At 39.2% G+C, this 24,478-nt stretch overlaps 1 long non-coding RNA gene across 2 annotated transcripts in view; it reads right to left on the bottom strand.

The window, feature by feature from the left end:
* The window catches only part of LOC131509071 (uncharacterized), a 265,862-nt gene that overhangs the window by 29,084 nt on the left and 212,300 nt on the right, over positions 1–24,478 (bottom strand). For both annotated transcript variants that reach the window (XR_009260279.1, XR_009260280.1), the window contains one exon: positions 3,874–4,016. This is a non-coding gene — a long non-coding RNA (uncharacterized LOC131509071). The remainder of the gene's footprint in view (positions 1–3,873; positions 4,017–24,478) is intronic.

Here is a 24,478-nt window from a genome sequence, read left to right as displayed (position 1 = left end):
AACCAATCCATCCATCAACCAATTTTTCAACACACATTTATTGAGCAACTACTATGTGCCATGCCTTATGCTAAGTTCTTGGGATAAAAGAGACCTGCACCTTAAGAAACTTCTAGCCCATAGAGAGAGTCTCTATATAAACAGATAAGTGCTAAAATAGGTCAAGTGATTAAGCAGTTGTCTGTACAAGGTACTATGGGAACACAAAGGAGTGGTCAAATCTATCTGTGGGTGGATGGGAGAGAGAAAGGGAATGTAGTCATTTATTTAAAATTTTTTTTTTAATGTTTATTTATTTTTGAGACAGAGAGAGAGCATGAACAGCGGAGGGTCAGAGAGAGACGGAGACACAGAATCGGAAGCAGGCTCTAGGCTCCAAGCTGTCAGCACAGAGCTCGACGTGGGGCTCGAACTCACAGACCGTGAGATCATGACCTGAGCCAAAGTCGGACGCTTAACTGACTGAGCCACCCAGGCGCCCCGGGAATGTAGTCATTTAAAATATAGCTTTAAATTCTTTGATATTCTTCCCGTTGAGAGGTGGGGTCTATACCTCTCCCCTTGAACCTGGGCAGTTTTGTGCTTGCCTTGACCAACAGAGCACGGTGTAAATGGAGTTATGTAACTTCTGAGTCTAGTCTTAAAAAGCCAGGAGGCTTCCTCCTGTTTCTTTTGTAATGTCTCCATACACTCCCTTTTGTTACACTTCCTCTCGGAACCAATTGCCATTTAGTAAGAAGACTAAACCACTTGGAGAGGCCACATGCAGGCTTTCTGTTTCCTACTGAACCCAGCTTTGGCCTCATTGAGTCCCATCACTGGAAATGCACATGAATAAGCCTTCAGATGATCCAGACTGAGCCACCTGTATCTATCTTAGTTGAACCTCAGTCTTAAACAAAAGCAAACCATCTGTGCTGTTTATGCCCTGTCAAAATATCCTGCAGTACGTGACAACATGGATTAACCTTGAGGACATTATGCTGAGTAAAACAGGCCAGTCACCAACAGGCAAATATTGCAGGATTCCACCTACATGAGGTATCTAATCTAGTCAGATCCACAGAATGAAAGAGTGGAATGGTGGTCGCCGAGGGATGCAAGGAGGAGGATCTACAGAGTTACTAATCCGTGGGCACAAAGGTCCAGGTAAATAGGGTGAACAAGCCCTGGAGATCTGTTGTACAACATCAGATGTAATGTATAGTTAACAATAATGTATTGTACACTCACAATTTTGTTAAGAGGGTAGATCTCATTTTAAATGTTCTTACCACAATAAAACAAACCGTATTTAAAAAATAAAATAAAGTATATTAAAGAAAAAAGAAATTTCTGACTTGTGGAATCCAGGAGCCTCATAAAATCGTGGCTGTTTTATGCCACTAAGTTTATGGCTGTTTGTTGCAGCAATAGATAATCAGAACAGGAGAATTTCAGGGAAGGCTTTATAGAATACATAACACTTCAATGAAACATAATCACTCCTACAGACTCCTCGTGTTAAAGCAGGGTAAAAATCTCAATTCTGTGATGAAATAACTGTGCCATTTAGGTAAATTCTAAATTTTTTTTTTTAAGTAGGCGTCACACCCAGCACTGGGCCCAATGCTGGGCTTGAACGCAGAACCCTGAGATCAAGACCTGAGCTAAGATCAACAGTTGGATGCTTAACCAACTGAGCCACCCACGCACCCCTGTAATGGATTTGTTGTAAGTGTTATGAGATCATGATTGACAGTGTTCTTTTACACTGTTGGCACAAAGTAGGCAATAAATCAGTGCTTAACTTAAAACATGTGAGCAGAAGTAGTAAAAGCAAAACACAATTCATTGTACTGGTGTGGTATCCAGCATTCTAGTTAGGGTAAGCTCATGACGTGGTTTGCCTAGAACAATTCTCATTTATTCCTGGTTGTCCTGATATCCTTTCTATTTTAGCATATATCTTACATTTTGTGGGGTTATTTATTTATTTTTAAAATGAAGTATTGGCACTAATAGCTGCATTAAAATAAGCTGGGGTGGATTTGGTAGACTTCATGCTGTAATTCCAGGTTCTGGTGTGCAGGGAGCAGAATTCTTACTTCAGCTTGGGCTTAAATCAGAAGATTTCTTTTCCCATCTCTTTCCAGAAGAACACAATGATTGCCTTCCTTTCAAGGACAGCATGAGAGATACTCACTAACAGAATAAAGTGTGTTAGGGGGTAAGCAACATAGAACAGGTAACTCCTTCCGGTGTAGAGTGGTATGGAAAAAATATTCAAAGCTTCTGCCTCTGCTGGACACATGGCAAATGAGTCCACGGAGCCACAGCCTCTGCTTTAGTCTTTGAGATCTACAAACCCACGAAACACTTTAGACTTTGAGATCTACAAACCCACGAAGCTACGCATCTGTAGCATTACTGGGAACCATGGGAAACTATAAATTAGATGTGACCGAAATACTTGGCAGAAAAGGAGCCTGGGCAGTCATTCTGCAGAGTCTATGAGTGACCCGAATGTTCTTCCTACAGTGTTTTTAGTCTTTTATTATGTAGGATATAACAGTATTTATTTATAATATTGTGTAATATATATATAACATAATAAATACAAAACTATATTTTGGGGTTAGTCTCTTGAATTTTGTAATAAACCCTTTCAACAGCAATGCACTAAAAAAAGTTTGATGATGTTTACTGTCTAAACATGGAAACTATAGTGATATCACTGAAAAACAAATATATGCTTCAGATACATTAGCATCTACTTGAAAGGTGGCACTAGGTAGTTATTTTAGGAAGACTATAAATAACTTTTCATTAAAAATCGCATGAGTCTTTTAATTAATTTCACTCATTTCTGATTTCCATTATTTCTAAGCATGTACAAAAAATAAAACAATAGGAATTAAGGTGTTGGCCCCATCAGAACTTTTCAAACACTTAAATAAAGCCTGTTTTACATCTGTGACATCAGATGCTTCAAACAGAAAGTCAGGTAAATTAATTCTAATGGTTTGATTTTTTTAAGTTTTATTATTATTTAAGTAATCTCTACACCCCACGTGGGGCTCGAACTCACAACCCCAAGATCAAGAATCACATGCTCTTCCAACTGAGCCAGCCAGGCTCCCCTCCAACCATTCAACTTTTTAATTCAACTCAAGGAACCAATGAAATACTTTTAAATTGTCATTGAGTTGAAAGTGACACATCTGATGCTACCATGACTGGTACTATAGAGTAATCAAAGGTTTAGCATTGAACAAATTATATGTGTTAACATGATAACACAATACCATATTTGTGGAGAATAAAGTCATGGTACAAACAATGTTGTCATTAAAGTAGGAAATTTATGGAGCAGAAATACTTGGAACTAATCACCATGAACATTCAACTCATAGTTGTCTCTAAATAAGTATCTATATTGTATTACACAAAACCTATAGTTGATGAAATTTACCCATTTTTATATATGCACAATCAAATAACTGAAGTATAAACTTCTTGTGACAAGGTTAATGTTGAATGAGAAAAACATGTCATGATAGAAGGACATGCTTTCTTTTTAGCTGCCCTTAGGTTTTTGAAATGTTGACCTTTGATGATCCACCTTATAAATATCCTTTAATATTTTATAAAGGTATCAAATTTTTATAAAACGAGTACTTTCAATTTTCTTTTTTTTAACATTCTGTTCAAAATCTATTGTAAACACTTAATCCAATTATTTAATGGATAGAGGGCTGTAAATTCCATTTCCTCACCCTCCCCAAACTCTCAGTTCTGTCTTTTCAGCTGGGCAAGTCTGCTAGCCTCTAGGTTGGGATCCCCTCCTCTGGAAACCCTGTGGGTAGCAAGCTGGGACAACTGTTGGCTTACCTCATTTGTTCCCGGATCCTTCTCCTGCCCACCTGTTGTCCAGTGTCCGAAATCTGTTGTTGCATATATTTTGTCCATTTTAAGATTGCTTAAGAGGGTAAATCCAGTCATTATTACTTTATCAAGGCTAGAAACAGAAATCCCTGAAAATGGATTGTGAATAGAATCATTACTTATGTCCACCAATATAACATTGAGTTATCAGTCAGTAAATAAATATTGCAGATGGTATATACTTTGCTATTTTTATGTTTCCTTATACTCACAAACATGTATCAGCTTGGATGAAAAGTTATCTGGTAACTAATTCTAGTATTTTAACAATATTTGTTGATGTTCAGTACTAAATTCACTCATAAAATTTTGGATTATATGTTTTAATTTAAATAAAATTAGAAAGTGTGTCAACACCTTAATTTCCTTCACATGCATTAATTAATGAGCCCATTGATTAAACTTTGAAATAACACTATATAATTATCTCTGATTAAACAAAGCTTTCAAAATTTAAGAGGATTCTGTCAAAAGCCTGGCACTGAGGCAGAATTCAGGATTCCATGTTATTTTTTTTAAACCTGATGTGCAAAAATTTCAGTTAAATATATACTAATCAGTTTATTTCACTAATATATATGCTTGCTACATTCCTCTTGTTTTACTCTGTTATTTTTTTCATCCTGTTCCTCTTATTCCCCTTCACATAAATTTGATATATATCCTTGAGATCTTTGAATCTTGGTAAACATGTAGTATTTTAAGTATATATTTATTTTTAATTTACATTAATGGCTTTGTACCATAACATTAAATCTCTTTTTTACATTTCCATGCCATATATCTTAAGGTCTATCCATGTGACTATATTTATATATCTGATCCTTCGTTTTGAGTTGCTACCTAGTGTATCCATTGCACTTTATTATACAGTGCTCTAGGGATGGACACCATCATTGCCTCAAACTCTCAACTATGCAAATAAATTGATGATCATCCTTGCTCACTACCCTCACTGACATGTGTGGGGATTTCTCTGTGATATAAATGCAAGAATGGGTTTGCCGGATCATAAGTTCTCTGAGTAATGCTGGTTATTATTATTTTTTAAGTTTATTTCTTTTTGAGAGCCAGAGAAAGACAGCAGAGGAGGTGCAGAGAGAAGGAGACAGAATCCCAAGCAGTCTCCATGCTATCATCACAGAGCCCAATGTGGGGCTCAAATTCACAGAACTGTGAGATCATGGACTGAGCCAAAATCAAGAGTCGGATGCTTAACCGACTGAGCCACCCAGGTGCCCTGTAGGTTATTACTCTTGAAATTTATACCCAAGTATATTATCACTAGCAATATTCTCCACATAATTCTCCACATTTGGTATTTTTGTAATTTATGCTTTACCAATCTGATAGGTATAAAATAGGTCAGTATTATTTCAGTGTTCATTAATATGATTACAAGTAGGTTTAAGCCTCTGTTTTCCCTTCTTTTTCTAACTGATTTATACATGTTTCCTATGTATTTAGAGATAAAATCTTTTTATTGGTTTAGGTCTGGCTATATTCTTTCAGTTTTCTGTTTTATATTAACTTCACCTAACCTTAATATTGATACAATGAAATATGGCCCCTTTCACTTCATTATTTATGCATTTTCAGAAGCTCTCCTGTACTCCTGGTTCATAAAAATATCTCTTACATTTTTAAAAAAATCTTCTTTAAGTTTTAACTTTCCCAGTTTGGTCTTTGACTCTTGTGGTATTCACTTTTGAATACCATGCCTTATTTTATTCCACGTGGTGGAATATTTTTCCATTCAGTCTTTATAAACACTTTTTGCACAGCAACCAAGTTCACAATATTTGTCATGTGTATGAGGTGATGTTTTCAACCTAATAGTATTTTTTAATACAAGAAGTGGTTATCTCTGTACATTGATAACATTTATAAATTTCTAGGTATTTTTTAAAATGTGTTTGTTAGATATTTGCATATTTTATTAGCTGGGATGATCATTTGAAACCCACCTGCACAAATGGTGGCAAGTGAGACAGTATTTAGCTACTAATGATTCATAGGGGACACTTGGGTGGCTCAGCTGGTTGAGTGTCAACTTGATTTGATCTTATGGTTCATGAGATCGAGCCCTGCATGGGGCATTGTGCTGACAGCGTGGAGCCTGCTTGAGATTCTTTCTTTCCCTCTGCCCCTCTCCCCACCTTTCGAACTGAATAAATAAACTTAAAAAAAATCTGTTTAAAAACAAAAGAGAAAAAAAGGAAGATGTGTAGGTCCAAAAATGTCAAAGCTTACGGCTTTATGGTTTACTGCAGGGAAAAGGCAACAGCATGAAATAAGACCGTGCATCTCAACCAAAAGCAGCCTCAGGGAAAGGTATCTGAGGAGCCTGGGAACAAGTGTAGTTGTCCTCCCTCTGCAGGGCTGTATCAAGATGCACTTTTTCTCTCTGATCAGGAATGTCCAATACGTGCATTTTATACCTCAGAACTAGGAGGCCAAAAGGAGTGTAGGATGGTCACATAGGCATCATTTTTCTCCTTCTTTTTTTTTTCTCAAATTTTTAAATATTTATTTATTTATTTTTGGAGAGACAGAGAGAGAGACAGAGAGAGAGAGAGAGATTAAGGGAGAGAAAATCCCAAGCAGGCTCCACACTGTCAGCACATTACCTGCTGCACTGTTCAATCTCACAGCCGTGAGATCATGACCTGAGCCCACATCAAGAGTCAGATGCCTAACTGACTGAGCCACCGAGGCGCCCCTAGACAGAGTAACCAGTGACAGGGTCTTCTGGGGTCTCAACAAGAATAGGCATAAATCATCCATTTCACTATTTACCAAACAATGATGTTGATGAGTTGGTACACACTTTCCTCAGGTCCATGATTACAAAGCAACACTATTAATCAGTACAATGCATGCCTTGCCTATGGGGTCGGTGCTGTGCAGGTACTTTAGTAAAACAGCTCGAAAGAAACTTGGGAAAACTACTTAAGACAGTAGATGACTTTCTGAAGGCTTCAAGTAACCTCGGCACTGTTCACCCCCACCCACCCCTCCCCAACCTCGCTCCATCGAGTGAAACCAGAAGGGAAGGTAGTAGGTGGAAGCAGATGTCATCAGGACGTCTGTACCAGTAGTATGTGAAGAGAGTAAGGCTGATCAGAGCGGTCAGCCTACAGTCGGCTTGCATCTGAGGCTCAAGTCTTGCCCGTGTATCATCATTCTGTTTGTTGTCTTCAGCCACCTCTGCTTTTGCTCAGCTTCACTTTCTTCAAATATAAAAAAAATACACAGGTATGTTTTCCCAAGGTGCTGTGTGTGTGTGTGTGTGTGTGTGTTTTAATCTGATGTTTGTGTGTTTATTGGAAGGAATGTTTACATAAAAGTCACACCTGGCTCAACCTTAGAGAAACAGGGAAACCACGGTCTATTTAATCTTGGGAAAATCTATCTAAGCATTTTACAGTTCATGTTTGTTCTAGGTTCTATTACCCCGTATTACATAAGAGTAAAATAGGGCTTGGAGAAGTTAAATGATACGTAACTAGTAAGGAGCAGATCTATTCGTGTGATTTCTGAGCATGAGATGTTTTCCATTCACATGGTATCTGGTGGAGGACACACTTAGTAGAAGAAGCAACATGAAAAAATATGGAACTATGGAGGAATTTCCAGGAACTCCAGATATTTCTTCATGACTGGAGCTTAGGATGTGTATAAAAGCATGGAATAGGGACCCAAAAGAAAGGACTAGAGGGGAAACGTGGAAACTGAGGGCCTCATAATTGATTCTTCAGGCAAAAAGCAGTCATTGAGTCTTCAGAAATAAGTAACATACTCAGATTTGAATTTCCAGAAAAATTTTCTAAACTCTCCAAAAGCCCTATGGAAGATAGTGTCAAGGATACAAGCTGAATCGAAGAATTTTTTGATGATGAAAGTGATAAGTGTAAACTAAGCCATTAGTAGTGAATATAAAGAACCTGGGGAACTTTGAGATTTTCAAGAGTAAATATGCATGAGACTTGGTCCTGAAAGACCCTCGTGGGAGTGTGGGTAAGGAAACAGGAGAAATCAAGCATGTCTCCAAGGTTTCCTGCTTGGGTAGTTTGGGGGTTGGGTAGTTGGATCATGTGATAGTGATTTCCTGGATTGGAAATATAGAGAAAGGACAGGTATAGGAGGAAAAAAAATGAATTTAAAAAGTCTTGTGTGTATCTATTGTAGATGTCTGTGGGACAGAAGGTGGAAATTCCCAGGAGACATCTGGATAGATAGCTCTAAATCTCAGTGAAGTCTGTCCTAGAAATATAGATGTGTGTCTAGATCCTACCCTAGACCAACCAAATCAATTTCTGGAAATGGGCCCATATGGTTCCCATTGAATCAGTCTTATATTGTACAACTTGAGAGAAATATATTAAGGAGTATCTAAGAGAGGAGAGGTAGTATATGGCAATATTTTTTTACAATGGGAAGGGGAAGACTAATGAGTTAAGGCTATACAAGGGCTAATCAAATTTTTTTTTTAAATTTTTTAGTGTTTATTTTTGAGAGAGACAGAGTGCAATTGGGAGAGGGGCCTCTGGAGGGAGACACAGAATCTAGAGCAGGCTCCAGGCTCTGAGCTGTCAGCACAGAGTCTGATGCAGGGCTCGAACTCATGAACCTCAAGATCATGACCTGAGCTGAAGTCGGACACTTAACCGACTGTTTGTTTTTTTTAATTTTTTTTAATATTTATTTTTGAGAGAGACAGACAGAGCACAAGTGGGAGAGGGGCAGAGAGAGAGGGAGACACAGAATCTAAAGCATCAAATTCTTACGTTCTTCAGATTAAAAATATTCTATCATAATTTAGTATTTAACTTTGTACACGTTTATTTCATTTTATCTTCTACTAGAGAGTTATCTGAACATGATTAAAACATATTATTTGGAATTTTTTGCTAGAGACCATGGGATCTCCAAAAACAAAATAATTTCTTTAATTCTACAACACATATTTAAATCTCTAATACAAGCAGCCTATTATTGGTAGAGTTGAAAAAAGAAGTGGTTGATGTAAAGAGACTTGGCTCTGCTATTTCTTGTTTTGGTCGAATTACTTGCTTGCTTTGGAGTTCATTCGATGAATTTACTGACTAACTACTATGTACATAGCACTCTGCCAGCAGTATAGGGTATCCTGAGATGTATGTAATGCTACCTGTTCTCTTAAAAAGCTTATACTCTAATTGTATACCCTTATACTCTAAGCTTATAAGGAGCTTATCTCTGCATACCCCAGAGATATAAATGACTTGGGCACAATCATATGACAAAGCAGAATAGGATAAGTGCAAAAAAATGGGTGGGGGCGAATACAGGGTTGTTATAAAATTTTAAAGAAGAGAGAAAAAGATGGCAAGGGAAGGGATTGAGTACGTATTATGTGCTCTGTTTCTTTCTAAATAATATACTAGAATTTTAGAACATTCCATCTAAAACCAGCACTGTTTGGTATGAGTTTAATTTTAACTAATTATCATTTTTTTAATGTTTATTTATTTTTGAGAGAGAGACAGGACAGAGAGAGAGTGTGAGCAGGCGAGGGGCAGAGAGAGAGGGAGACACAGAATCCGAAGCAGGCTCCAGGCTCTGAGCTGTCAACACAGAGCCCGCCACGTGGCTCGAACTCACAGACTGCGAGATCATGACCTGAGCCTAAGTTGGATGTTTAGCCAACTGAGCCACCCAGGTGCACCTAATTTTAACTACTTACTAAATTTAGTTAAATAGGGCATGTGGTGTGAAGCCTAAAATAAGGCTCAATATTTTGTTCTGTCTTCATACCTGGTGGAGCCAGGAGGCCTTTGGTCTAACTGCAAGTTCTCCTCCCCACTCTGCTACTGTGAAGAAGTTCCCTTACTCAAACAACCATCCTTATCAAGAGGACCAGGTGCCCTTTTTGCTTTTCTCTGAGTAGGGATTTCTGCTTGTTCACACTCTTCCTGAATGCAACCCTGGCCCTATGTGGTGTATGATTCTCTGCTCCCCCAGGCTGTAAGTGTGTGTGACAAATAAACTGCTGTTGATCTCATCTGTCCAGTGTTAGGTGTCTGTATCTGGCCATCTCATAATCCTAGGGTGGGAGTCCTTTCCTCACCAACAGAGTGATTAGGGTATGATTAAAAACAGGTCATGAATAATTAAAAATAATAATCTAACATGAACTTGACAATTTAGCAATTTGCTTAAAAATCTTTAAAATGTCCTTAATTAAAAAACAAAAGCAAATGCAAACAAACAAAAAACAAAGGGTGAACTCCTTAGATATGTAAGAAATTTCCTAATCTTAGTTTGTGCCCACCTCTCCAATATTATTTTTCACAGCAAGAGTCTACCTCCATCCATTCTAACCATTTATATTGTTTTTTAACTCTCTATGTTGTGAAAAATAGCCATGATTTTACTCTTTGTTGTTTCTTATGTCTGGTAAAACATCTCTCTCATCTCTTATTCAACTCCTAAAAACACAACTCCATATCTCCTCCACAATGAGGCTTTCCTATACACCCCACCAAAAAGCTATGTTTATGACTTCCTTTATATTCTCACTGCACTGTTTACACATCACTAAAGCCCCTATTAATCCACAATGCAATTATTTGTTTATATACTTTTTTCTTTTATTAGCTATAACTAGCTTAAGGATAGGGTTGGTTTTTTTCTTATTAATGCTTATGCTTCCTGGAACTTAACCATAGTGGCTAGCATCAGATGATGGCATTGTTCCAAAATTCTAGTTTAATACATGCTGTTAAAGGAATGAATGTATCATTGTGCAACTGTGTCTAGCCAACATGGATTTTATAGCCACAAAACTCACTATGCAAAGAAACAGTTTGATTTCTGCTTTTCTTTCTTTCCTTAACCCTTCTCAAGATTTGAGTAATGAGAAGCTTAAGTGTCATTCTGGTAAAGGAAACTCAGTTCTTCAACCATCCCATGACATCTGATGACCACCATTGAGTTGCTATGGAATGTGTGATCTTTGGGCATTGGTGTTTATACCTAATATGGTGAGACAATTGCAGTCCCAGTGTGGCCTCACATATGTCCAGTGAATTACTCTGCATTCTCTTCCTCCCCTAATTAGACTCCTCTGCTTTCTGTGTCTTTTGTGCCCTTTTAGGAGCCAAGAGATCGTTGGCTGTTCTCCCTGCCCACCTCTATGTTATGCACACTGAGCCCTTCCTTGGGCACCACACTAATCATTCCTAGAGACTGCTATTCTGACTCCATACTTCTACTCTCTCTGGGTTATACCCAGGAAACAAACCACACTTTCTCTCTGCTTTAGGAATGTCTAAATTTATCTAGAGACTGAGGATTCTCTCTACCATTTTGATCACTCATTTTAAAGTCCCAATCAATTCCATCTTTTTAGGTAAGCATTTCCTAGAGGGAAGAGAACACTGTTCCCATCTGAATGCAAAGGGATCTCTTCTGAACTTCTATTTTATTATCTGGCTATCTAGTTGGCATTTATCACATACAGCTATGAAATAGCATATATATGTATATATTTTTCCCAACTACATTGTATATTATATATTTGTTTTAGCTTTTCAATGACAGCCTAAGCTTCCCCTCCTCATTTTGGAAAGATTTTTTTAAATAAGTGAAAATTGGGGTGCTGGGGTGGCTCAGTTGGTTAAGTGTCCTACTCTTCACTTCGGTTCAGGTCATGATCTCAAGGTTCATGGGTTGCAGCCCTGTGTTAGGCTCTGCATTTATAGTGTGGAGTCTGCTTGGGATTCTCTCTTTCTCTCTGTCTCTCTCTGCCCCTCCACCACTCACACTCTTTCTCTCTCTTTCTCTCTGTTTCTCAAAATAAATAAAAAAAACTTAAAAGAATAAGTGAAAATTGCCCAAGAAATGCCATTATCTTTTAAAAATTACATATACTCTGATTATGGTATATTATTTCTGCGATCCTCTATTGATCTGCCACTGTAAATTTAATATAGTAGCTGTGTAAAGAATGGTTTCCTGGCTAACAAAAAACAGCAAACTTTACACTAAATAATATTTTCATTGCAAGTTAAATTCCACTAGAGCAATGAAAATTTCCAAATACCAAAAACTGTTCTTAGCTCTAGCTATGGCCCACTTATTTCAAACAATACTTAATATAATGGCATTCTAGTATGACAATAGAATTGAAACAATCCCTTAGAGTTCATGCTAATTAGGTTTGCAGATGGCTTTAAATCTTTTCAATTTTTTTCTTATTTAAATTTAAACACAATGGGGAAATGGATTAGATACTGCATGCCAGTTAACGCAGCTACATTGTAAAAGAAGTACAATATCAAATTATACATGTCATCTATCCACGGGCTTACTCAACTGTAGGAAAATGGTCTAATGTGTTGTCAAACACGATCAAACTAAAATATTTAATCCAAGCAATTCAATATTGGATGAGCAATAAAAAAATGACATGTGTTTGTCTAACGAAAGACCTAAATGCCTGGACAAACAGATATATTTCTAGAAATATAAAGGTTTTGTTTTTCTTTGGTTCAGATTGTGCCAAGTAGGAACAGTGTCTCCATTACTGTGAACATTTTATTATCATGTCTCAACAGGAGTGCTCTGGTTGAGAAAGCACTTTTCATTCTAAGTTTCTTGTCCCTTCCGGGCTCTAAGTTTCCTATTCTTACTTTCAAAGCAAAACTGATTTTTTTTTTCCCTCTTGAAATGTTTGATAAAATTTCTATGTGCCCAATTTTGAGTTACTGGAGCATAAAAACGATAATTTTTTTCCATCAGATAGGCAATTTTTCAGGTGCTCTGGGGACAGTTCACTTAAGATTTTTTTTGAAAAGCCAGACATTGTTCAGAATATAATTATTCAAGAGAAACAAATTCATCAGAAGTAAGACCACTGAAATAAATGAATGGCAGATTGAAAGTTGGAAGGTGTATAGAATCTGAAACACGAAAAATAGCTTTGTTATAAACAGCTGAATCAAGGAGTTCTCTTCTTTAGTATGTGGAAGAGGATTAGAGACGGGCGGCCTGTGGCTGGGCAGTTATTCCACTTCCAATATGGGCTTTTCTATATCCTCAATATCCTTGGGCCCGAGTCCTGCCTTTGTGCAAACTCTCATGTCAGAAGAAACAGTAAAATAGGGTACAAAGAGTTAAGAATGTTTCTCCAGACTCAGTGCCCGCTCCTTGACTTCCTTTCAGTATGTCTCAGAAAGTCCCGAGTACATGGTGCTGTTCATAGAGATTTGTCACCACCCCATATCACAGCGGGGTCTTGGTGTGTTGCCTTTCCTTTCCTTCCCTAATTCTGTTTTTGCCCTGAGATTCCAGCAACTGAGATTATCCAAAAGAGTAACTTATTTTTTGTATTTAAAAATGTTTTATTAATTTATTTTTTTTTGAGAGAGTGTGAGAGTGTGCGTGAGCAGGAGAGAGGTAGACAGAGGGAGAGAGAGAATCCTAAGCAGGCTCCATGCTGTCAGCGCAAGAGTAACTTATTTTTTTGAATCACTTTATTGATGTATGATTGACATGATGTACATATACAATTCTGTCATGTACTTATTTATTTATTTATTTATTTATTTATTTATTTATTTACAGTTTATTTGAGAGAGAGAGAGAGAGTGCACACACGCGTGTGCACAAGTAGGGGAGGGGCAGCAAGAGAGGGGGAGATAATCACAAGCAGGCTCGCACCATCAGCGCTGAGCCGGATGGGGGGGCTTGAGCTCAGGAGCTGTGAGATGGTGACCTGGCTGAAACCAAGAGCCAGATGCTCAACCAACTGCACGACCCAGGAGCCTCTTTCTGTCTTTTAAAAAGAAGCATAGAGCCGTCGTTTTGTCCCTGAAGTTAAGACCTCATGGAAGGAGAAGCAATCTAGCCTATTGTACAAAGCATTTAAGACTTGGGTTTGAATCCTCGCTCTGTTAGTTTCAGCTACATGATCTTAGGCAAATTCTGTAAGTCTCTCAATAAGGTAGTCTCCTCATCAGCAAAATGAGAGTTTTGCAACTTTGAAGATTGAAGATAATGTATGTAATAACTTCGCATTCAGTAGCCCCTTCACAAATGCTGCCATTAATGTCACTGAGACCTTGAGCTTCAGAGAGAACTCTGGCAAAAGGGCTTTGGCTTTCTCGAGAGGGAAGTTTGCCTTGATGCCCTTGTATTGTTTGAAAAGTCTCTGCCTTACACAGAATTTACTGATTCATTTGAGACAACGTGTGGCATGATGAAAGCAGCCCCCACTTTGGAATCAGGAGACTTAAGTCTTCACCCTTCTCTTCTGCTAATTATCTCTATAACCCTGAGCAGGTCCCTTAAAATATGTGGGCTACAGTTTCCTCATTTATAATAAAATCAGGTTGGATAGAGGATCCGAAGATCCCTTTAAAATTTTTTGTGATCTAAAATAAAATAAAATGAAATGAAATGAAATGAAATGAAATGAAATGAAATAAAATAAAATAAAATAAAATAATGTTGTGATCCTAACATTCTCTCTCTTGAAGAGCTAAGGGCAGACTATGAGAGGTAGTGACAGCAGATGAGAGTAATTGTGAAAGCAGCTCCCTGAGGTATATAGGTCCAGGACAATCTGAGACAGAGACAGAAAAAGATAATCCCATCGGTAAAACTAAGTTCAAAAAGAGAAACAAAGTCATTGTTCTTTTAATGTATTTTGGAAATTTGGGTTCTCACAGGGTATTTTATAGAGCTCATTGACATTAAAACCCTTGATGCATGTAAACTACATGTTTCTAAGACTGCTTCTAATGGCATCAAGAGGCCCAAATCTTTGAACCAGAGAGCAATAGATTCAAAGAAGGAAGAAAAGATGTTATGAGTGTAAGAGGGATTCAATTGGTTGGGGTCAAGGTGGTCAATGACACTATTTTTTTCCTTTTGTACTTATGACCTCTACATTAGATGCGTCTATTTTCCGGGAGAGAGATTATCTTCATTATGATTCTGAAACATGTGCAAAGAGCTACTTCAAGCTGAGACAGACTTACCAGAGTCCCTGCTGGGAGATAAAGCATTAAGATATGTGCTGTGATTTCAGCCCTGTAGGACCAAAATGTACTGAGAAATGACTGGTTTCAGACCAGTCCACCACTGCACAAGCTGCCTGCCAAAGACGCTGTTGCTACCTCAATGAAAATGGATCCGTTTTTCAATTTTCATCTTAAATACTAACATACACAGTACCTATAATGCAGCCAACCTCAGAATATGGCTATGAATGCAACTACCTCCTTTATTTTCTATGTTAGAGAAAATTGCAGAGAATTTGATAACTATGCTATTAAAAAAAGGTACATTGCCATAACAGCTGTTGTAAATATTTTGGTCAATTTTTATTGTTGAAATATATTTTTTATTGATGATGATTAGGGGAACATATAAAGCATCAACAAGAAAATAAAAACCACCTGTAATAGAATCTTCCTGAAATAGCTCATGGATAATATTTTATGTACACCCTTTCAGTCTTTTTTTATGTGCATGTATGTAATCTCCCAAATTGGGATAATATTCCTATTAGTTGACATTTAAAAAATAATTAAAACAATATCATGAAAGTTTTCCATGAAAATGTTCTTTGGGAATATGGTTGTAGGGGTGAGGTAAAGGTGGAGGGGACAAAGAGAAAAAACTGAAAGTGGTGACAGATGAATTGGGAAGTGTTCCTGGGCTGATTCACAAAGTAGCGAGGATCTTACAGGCCATGCTACAGTGGGCCAGGATGTCAGAAATTACCGTGTAGCATGAGCAGGAAGTCATTGATCCCACCTCTCTAAAACAGAGTGAGTGGAAGAGTTGAGCAGGATAACCTGGGATACCCAAGGTTTTATTCTTCCTAAAGGGAGTGCAGTGGAGTAGAGCAAGCACTTTGGACTCAGCCATTTGGGATTCAATTCTGCCACCTGAACCTACCTGATAATGCTACCAAGATAAGTTATGTCATACCTTGGTTTCTTCATCTGTAGAGTGAAGACAATCGTATATAGCTTATACTGAAGATTAAAGGAGGTAATGCATGTAAAGCTTGAGGCTTTGTGCTGGCATGTATTAGGTGCTCATTAAATTGTTCCATTCTTATTTTCAAAGTTAGGTTATAGAGGGAAAGATCATGGGTTCCTCGTCCACCACCCCTCAAATTCAATTATGTTAATGGGTCCGTCAAGGATACTATTTCTATTTCTTTTCAATTTTTATGTTCCTTTTAATTTTTTACACATTTTCTTTTCCAGTTTTGAAAATAAATTTGAGAATCAACTTGTCGAGGTCAATAAAAGGGATAGTATTTCTTAGAAGTGAGAACTTTTCACGTATTTATTATTTCCCTCATATAGAGTTGTTCACAGGATTGAGGGGTTGAAATTTTTTCCATCGGTTTTAGCCTCCAGTCAAATATAAAGTAACAAGTATGAGAACTTATTTTAGAGGGGAAAATATGGATTTAGTGAAGCCAGTGTCCCTTGAGGATCATTCCCCAAGATGACAGTCCCTCAGTGCATCTACCCTCTCCAGTGCTCTCTGCCCATTTTTCTTTGCCCTTCCCCTTCCTCCCTCAGCTCCCACTGTTGCCTGCCTCTTGACCGTGAAGCTCCATTGCTAACACACCCTCCTTCAGTCTCATCCTCCTCGCCTGTGATAAGAGCCCCTAACTCCTGCAAAGGTACAAATTGCCTGGGCTCGCCTTTGGTTCTGCCCACGGAAAGCAGTGTGATCTGGTAAAATGGGGATGATAATAATAGTACCTATTATATTTGTATATATATAATTTAAGGTTATATATAATACATACATAAGGTTATATTTAATGCATACAATCTAACGTTGCTATGAAGATTCGCTGAATTGAGATATTATTAAGCACTCATAAAAATAACTGATAGTAAGCACTTATACATTAGCTATTATTTTTCGTATTTTCTGTAAAAATAAAATTAATAACTATGAATCACACCAGTATCAAATGAGATATTATATCTAAAAGCACTTAATCTTGGGCCTGGGACCAAGTAGCCCTCAATGATGATAGTTGTGTAATAATCTGTGTTCTACCTGTAGTGAAATTGTTTCAGTTTCTCAAATGAGTGACACTCTCTCACCTCCAGATCTCTGGATACTCTGTTCCCTCTGTCTGGAAGACTGTTCCACTATGGTAACTCCTACTCATACTTGAGGTTTTTGCTTACACATTGCTTCTCTGGGAAACTGTCTTCGTCAACAGCGCAGAGGGGGTAGATGTCCTTGCTATGGCCTCCCCGTCCTGCTCTAGCACCTTCTCACGGTACAGTAGTGTGCCCTGCCTCTCTTGTCCGTGGTTCTGCTTTCCACAGTCTCAGTTACCCACAATCAACACAGTCTAGAAGTACATGATCCTCCTTCGGACTTCTTGTCAGAAGACCAGTGCCTGCCTAACATTACAACACGGTGCCTACATCATTCACTTCACTGCGTCTCATCACGTAGGCATTTTATCATCTCACGTCATCACAAGAAGGGTGAGTACAGTACAGTAAGATATTCAGATATCTTGAAAGAGAAAGAGAGACCATCTTCACACAACTTTTATTACAATATATTGCTATAACTGTTCTATTTTATTATTACTTATTGTTAATCTCTTACTGCGCCTAATTATCAATTAAACTTCATCATAATTGTGTATGTAGATGAAAAAACATAGTATGTATAGGGTTCAGCACGATCTGTGGCTTCAGGTACTCTCTGGGGGTCTTAGAAGTTATCCCCTGTGGATAAGGGTAGAAACTACTGTATTTATTACCCTTTCCAGTAATTGCTGATTTCATTGTCCTTCCTCCCTACTTGTCAATAGGCAATGTGAGAGAAGCTGCGTAGTTCCTGATATATAACCTACATTAAGTCAGTGACAATAATGACAATAGTAAACTTGTTGAAAAAAATAAGAGAAAACCAGGATAGAGTAATTCCATGAAATTCAATGGGCAAATGTGTTTCAACAAGGGATAATTAAACAGTGCCAGATGCTGGTAGACATGTCAGGGAAGCAAAGGATTGAAAGGTATATGTGGAGTTGGGCCATTAGGAAATTAGTAGTGACCTAAGAGAGAGCAATTGAACGATGTGGTGGAGCAGGGAGCAGCCTGCAGAGGGAGGAGCAATGAAAGGGAGAGGAGAAACTGGAGCAGCGGTTTCCTAAAAGCTTGGCTGTGAAGCAAAAGGGAAGCCAGGGAGAGTGGAGCACCTGGAGACAGAGTATGTGCGCATGAGGCCGTAACTCTGGGGGGTGTGCCTGCGTGTGTATGTGAGACAGACAACGCGTGTGTGTCTGTGTCTGTCCAGCTGTGTCTACGTGTAGCTGTGGGTAAAGGTACGTCTGTGTGTCTCTCCCGAAGTGTGGTGTATATGTGTGTTTGTGACAGGGTAGGGTGTGTAAGGCGGAACAGACTTGAAGGTGTTCCCCGGGTGAGGAGGAAGGGTCAGTGGGAAGCGAGAAGTCACCAGAAAACCTGTTCAGCCTCAGGATGTGACCAGAGAAGAAGCTCGGAGGGCTGAGGTTTCTGTGAGTTTTGCCTGTGAGGATTTCTTTTTACTTGGTTTTATTATAACCCACACACTTAAAAAAATTTTTTTAAATGTTTATTCATTTTTGAGAGACAGAGAGACAGAGTATGAGTGGGGGAGGGGCAGAGAGAGACAGAGACACGGAATCTCCAGCAGGCTTCAGGCTCTGAGCTGTCAGCACAGAGCCCGACGTGTGGCTCGAACTCAAGAACTGTGAGATCACGACCTGAGCCAAAGTCAGATGCTGAACCGACTGAGCCACCCAGGCACCCCTATAGCCCACACACTTTGATTGTGTATATTGTTTCCCTAATTACTGTCCTTATCTCTCCCTCCCACCACCCCTTTCCAGTCGACATGGGTCTGGGAAAACCCGGTTACATTTCCCTGTCAGTGAAAATACTTGAGTGCCCCTAAGACAACCAATCATCGTCTCCATTTTTACTTATAAAACACTTTTTGTGCTATCATATAGACAGAGCCTGAAAGCAAATTAACAAGGGATGCATTTATTCGTTGGAAGTATTAGCATATTCTAGATATGCTATACATAGATTTAGAACTTCTGAATTAAAAATGCAGGGGATAATATTGTTTAAGCCTCTGCTTCTGGTTTTGAAACTTTTGATATTTGTTCATTCAAAAGGACATTGGCAGGATTCAGCAGGGGATGTTGAATTCATATTACAAAGAGTACCAAGGACAAGTAAATGAGTCAGCCACTGTTTGCGATTTTTCGCTGTCTAAATTCCTGTGACATGAGACTTACTGAAAAAAATTTTATTTTCTTAGAATGCTAGAAAAGAGGGAAAACTTTGAGCAATGTTTTCAAGAAAATGTTTTTGCTTTGAAAAATATCACACACAGAAAAGAGAAAGGTTTTTATCTTTTATTTTCACAGCAAATCCTTTTTCAAAGGAGCTATCAGAAATATTCTGGCCTTAATTTAAAAAATAATGCTTGAACTTGAAAGAAAATATTTTTGCTGAGTACTCTTTAAAACTTCATTTTGAAGGGTGCCTGGGTGGCTCAGTCGGTTAAGCGTCCAACTTTGGCTCGGGTCATGATCTCACGGTTCGTGGGTTCCAGCCCCACATCGGGCTCTGTGCTGACAGCTCAGAGCCTGGAGCCTGCTTTGTATTCTGTGTCTCCTTCTCTGCTCCTCCCCCACTCGCCCTTTGTCTCTCTCTCTCTCTCTCTCATAAAATAAACATTAAAAATATTCATTAAAGAAACTTCCCCCCACTTCCCCTTGGAAACCATGCACATGTAAAATATTCACAAAGTGCCAAATGAAATAGAGTGAAAAGTAAGTCTTCTGACTCCCACTCACCAAGTCTCCAACCTAGAGGTAACCACTGTTATTGGTCTTTTGTGGGTTCTTCGGGACATATTCTCTGCCCTTACACTTGCACATATTTACATGTTTCCCTCCATTAGTAGCAGGCTATATACACTGTCACCTATGTAGCTTTTTTTTCTGAATGGTCCTTGAACTAGAAAAGTATAAGAAAAATACTACCAGACATCCTCACCAGCAAAGAGCACTGGCCCATAAAGGACCAGTAAGATCTCCACCTCCCCTTCCCTTCCAGGCATTAACATGCATGGAGGCTTCTGTTTTGGACTGAGGCACGAGGGAAGAGCAGGAAGGAATTTGGGGCAAGGAGTGTCTGTGGCTGGTGCAGAGTTAAGGAGGAGAGTTATTTTATAACCTTAGACTGGGTAATATGCCCAAGGTCAGAAAAGCAAAGGATTTATGGGAAGTAGGAGATGGTCAAAAGTTAATTTCTGGGAATGAGAGCCATTTCGAGTCCTGGAGACCAAAGGCCACACACAATTGGAGAGGAGGCCATTCCCCCCACTTCCCCTTGGAAACCAGCAATAATCTGACACTCCTCAAATCTGCAGGCAGACAATGTGGAAAATTATAAGCCAGAGTAGGAAGGGAAGGAAAAAGCAGACACCACGCAGTTACAGACTGGTTTGTGGGCATTTGTGTGGCATCCTTTTGGGGAACTCCCAAAAATAACTTGGGGACACTTGGAGATGTGCTAATTACTAGTCATCAAAACAGTTGGAACTCTTACCGTCATATTTTGCGCATAAAAATAGACTGCAACTTTATTTTATACTCCCAATCTGGTGAGGCTCAGGAGGCTTGGATTATATGTAAAACATGAAAATACTAAATATACAACATATGCAATACCTTGTAACAGAATGGTGGGATAGAAATTTTGATTTCAAAACAACAGCTACCTATTCCAAGTTGAAGTGCTGAGCCAGGATTGAAAAGTAAGAGATTGAGAACTAGTAGATAATTTTTATACTCCTCACTCTTATCAGGAATGTGGAAATGTAGAGAAGAGTTTGAAATATAACTTCTTTTTTATTAAGTTTTTTTTTTTAATTCCAGCCGAGTTAACATACAGTGTTATATTAGTTTCCAGTAGACAATACAGTGATTCGACACTTCCATACATCACCCTGTGTTCATCATGACAAGTGCACTCCTTAATCCCCACCACCTATTTTACCTGTCCGCCCAACCCACCTCCCCTTTGGTAACCATCAGTTTGTTCTCTATGGGTAAGAATCTATTTCTTGGTTTGCCTCTCTCTCTCTCTTTATTCCCTTTGCTCATTTGTTTTGTTTCTTAAATTTCACACATGAGTGAAATCATTTGGTATTTGTCTTTCTCTGACTGACTTATTTCACTTAGCATTATACTCTCTGGCTCCATCCAGGTTGTTGCAAATAGCCAGATTTCATTTTTTTTATGTCTGAGTAATATTCCATTGTGTGTGTGTGTGTGTGTGTGTGTGTGTGTGTGTGTGTGCCACATCTTCTTTATCTATTCATCTATCAATGGACACTTGGGCTACTTCCGTATCTTGGCTATTGTAAATAATGCTCTTATAAACATAGAAGTAAACATTTATCCCTTTGAATCAGTGTTTTTGAATGTTTTGGATAGACACCCAGTTGCATGATTATTAGATCACAGGGTAGTTCCATTTTTAACTTTCTGAGCCAGTTTTTGACAGTGGCTATACCAGTTTGCATTCCCACCCATGGACCATAAAGATGCCTTTTTCTCCACACCCTTGCCAACACTTTTTCTTTCTTGTGTTTTTGACTTTAGCCATTCTGACAGGTGTGAGGTGATATCTCATTGTAGTTTTGATTTGTTTTTCCCTGATGATGAATGATGTTGAGCATCTTTTCATGTGTCTGTTGGCCGCTGACATATAACTTTTTAGGAGGGTATCTTAGGAGAGCATTACTGAGAGTCTGTGTCCTCTACAAGGGCAGGTTCTGAGGGATGCCTGCCCCTCACCTTACGCCACGTCTTTAATCAGACCAGCAGGAGAATCTGACAGATGTTCCCCACGGTTGAAAGACATAGTGGGCATATAACTGTCCAGAGAAGTCTCCTGGGTGAGATTGGCTGCAACAGACAAGCGGAAGAAGTGGTGTAGTAGGAGCCATCAGCCTCCTGGAGTTCACTGGGGCTAACAACAGGTGTGTACTTCTTGTGGGTGTGCTGTGGGCCATTGGTGAGAAAGTTTGACCCTGGAGGCATCCTAGGTTCTTTCCAGAAGGGCTGCAGAGAGAAATTAGAGGTGGGTATTGCCGGATTGCTAGGGGCTAAGGAAAGCATAAGAAGCCAGTCAGCACGGAAAGACCCAGATCCAGAGAACTTCAGGTGGCTGATTCCTAGCAAATGAGTGGGTTTTCAAAATAACCCATAAATGTGTTCCTCAACAGAATCAGCTTTAAGCAGCAACCGAGTCCAGATGGTGCTGCTACCACATGCCTGGTCAGAGGACTCTTGTTCCCCTTGACTCTCCCCTGCTCTCCAGCAACATCCACTCCATGCTTGGACAAGCAAGTGGGGAGGAAGAATAGAACTGGAGGAGAGGAGAAGCTGACTGACCATACTCCAGGGGTGGAGGGAGGCTTCCGCTTTTAATCGTGTTCTGAATCTTGATTACCGCATGACGCATGACGGAACATGTTAACTGAAGCGAGACTGTTTAGTAACTAACAGTAACTGTAGTGACCACATATTTCCATTTCATTCAAGGGCAGAGGATAAACTGCTCTACTAGATATACAAGGATGCAGTGCTGCACGATCTCACTCCACACGCGGTGTGTTTATGGCTGATAATACTCACCTGTAGAAGTGGGGCAAAATGTAGAAGACATTCTTGACTTCTGCATTTTCTCTTCCTATCTTCTGGAGGTTCTTCAAGTTTTACTTCCTTTGCATGAATTTCTTTTTTGCGAGGGCACTAACACTTCCTGTCATGGCTTTCGTATCATTTCTTTCCTCCTTTTATTCTCTCAGGCTTTCTTTCATTGTCTCCGGCAATGCCCTGAGAGCTATTAGCTCTCTTCTCAGGATGATATGTTCACTCCCCACAGTGACAACACTGGCATTTTCATTCTCTTCCTTTAGAGGGAACATCCCAAGGATATTGCCCTTTAGCGCCTGTGAGCACTCAAGAGCTAGGGTAGTGGCACAATGACTGCCAGAGACAGGTCAACACCTCACAATTCACTCGAGGTATCTGGCTACTTGTTGAAAGTGAAATACCCGTAGTTAGCTGTGTCTAACAGCAATCACTGTGGATCCTTGCAACAATTTAAATCAGGCCATCATTTTGGCAGACTTAAGGCTCTAGCTTATAAACACCTGCAGAGGTATGAACACCAGACTACTGGCTCTGGAGGCAGGGAAATGAGCTTCAACTTCTATATCCACTGCGATATGTATTTGTGCAGGCCTGAGATGATTACTTCTCTGAATAAGGAGGATAGTGATACCACTGTCCATTAAATGAGATAATAAGCATGGCATGTTTAGTGCCAAAATGCTAGTGATAAGGAAGCATTTGCTAGGTATTTAAAAATGTTTTTTAAATACTTATTTATTTTTGAGAGAGAGAGAGAGAGAGAGAGAGAGAGAGAGAGAGAGAGAGAGAGCATGAGTGGGGGAGGGCAGAGAAAGGGAGAAACAGAATCCAAAGCAGGCTCCAGGCCGTGAGCTGTCAGCACAGAGCCCGACGCAGGGCTCAAACCCACACACAGTGAGATCATGACCTGAGCTGAAGTCAGACACTTAACCGACTGAGCCACCCAGGTGCCCCAGGTTAGGTATTAACTATTATATTTATAATCCTGACTCATTTTATTAATCCCAGATTTATCCAACTCCTGTATTCCCAGGCTCTTAGTTACTTCTTCCTCTTCTCTTTCTTTCCTTTCTTTTTCCTTCCTTCCTTCCTTCCCTCCTTCCTTCCTTTCTTCCTCCTTCCTTCCTTCTTTCCTTTCTTCTCTCTTTCTTCCTTCTTTTCTTCTCTTCTTTCTTTCTTTCTTTCTTTCTTTCTTTCTTTCTTTCTTTCCTTTTTGGTCAATAGCACTTTCATTTAAATAGGTTTTTCCTTCAAGGCCAGGGACTTCTTAATGATCTGTATGTACAGGAAGTTTAAATGACTTGCAAATAGTAATCCAGAAAACTGTGTCCTTGTTGCACACAGAATTGATTTCCCCTTCCAACCTACCTTAAGACTAAAGCTGTAAGATGGGAAAGGGTGTGGTTAAATTATAAAATATTAGTTCAATAGGATTTCTTTTTTTTTTTTTTTTAATTTTTTTTTCAACGGTTTTTATTTATTTTTGGGACAGAGAGAGACATAGCATGAACGGGGGAGGGGCAGAGAGAGAGGGAGACACAGAATCGGAAACAGGCTCCAGGCTCCGAGCCATCAGCCCAGAGCCTGACGCGGGGCTCGAACTCACAGACCGCGAGATCGTGACCTGGCTGAAGTCGGACGCTTAACCGACTGCGCCACCCAGGCGCCCCGCCCCATAGTTCAATAGGATTTCTTAAAACTTCCGCTTCTCTTGGTTGATGTTTCCCATTTTGTCTTCCTTTCTTATTGGTTCACTGCTGAGCACAT

This window comes from Neofelis nebulosa, chromosome 4 (assembly GCF_028018385.1).
Source record: "Neofelis nebulosa isolate mNeoNeb1 chromosome 4, mNeoNeb1.pri, whole genome shotgun sequence".
NCBI lineage: Eukaryota > Metazoa > Chordata > Mammalia > Carnivora > Felidae > Neofelis > Neofelis nebulosa.
The sequence above is the reverse complement of the archived record's forward strand: the minus strand, read 5'-3'. Positions and strand labels throughout refer to the sequence as shown.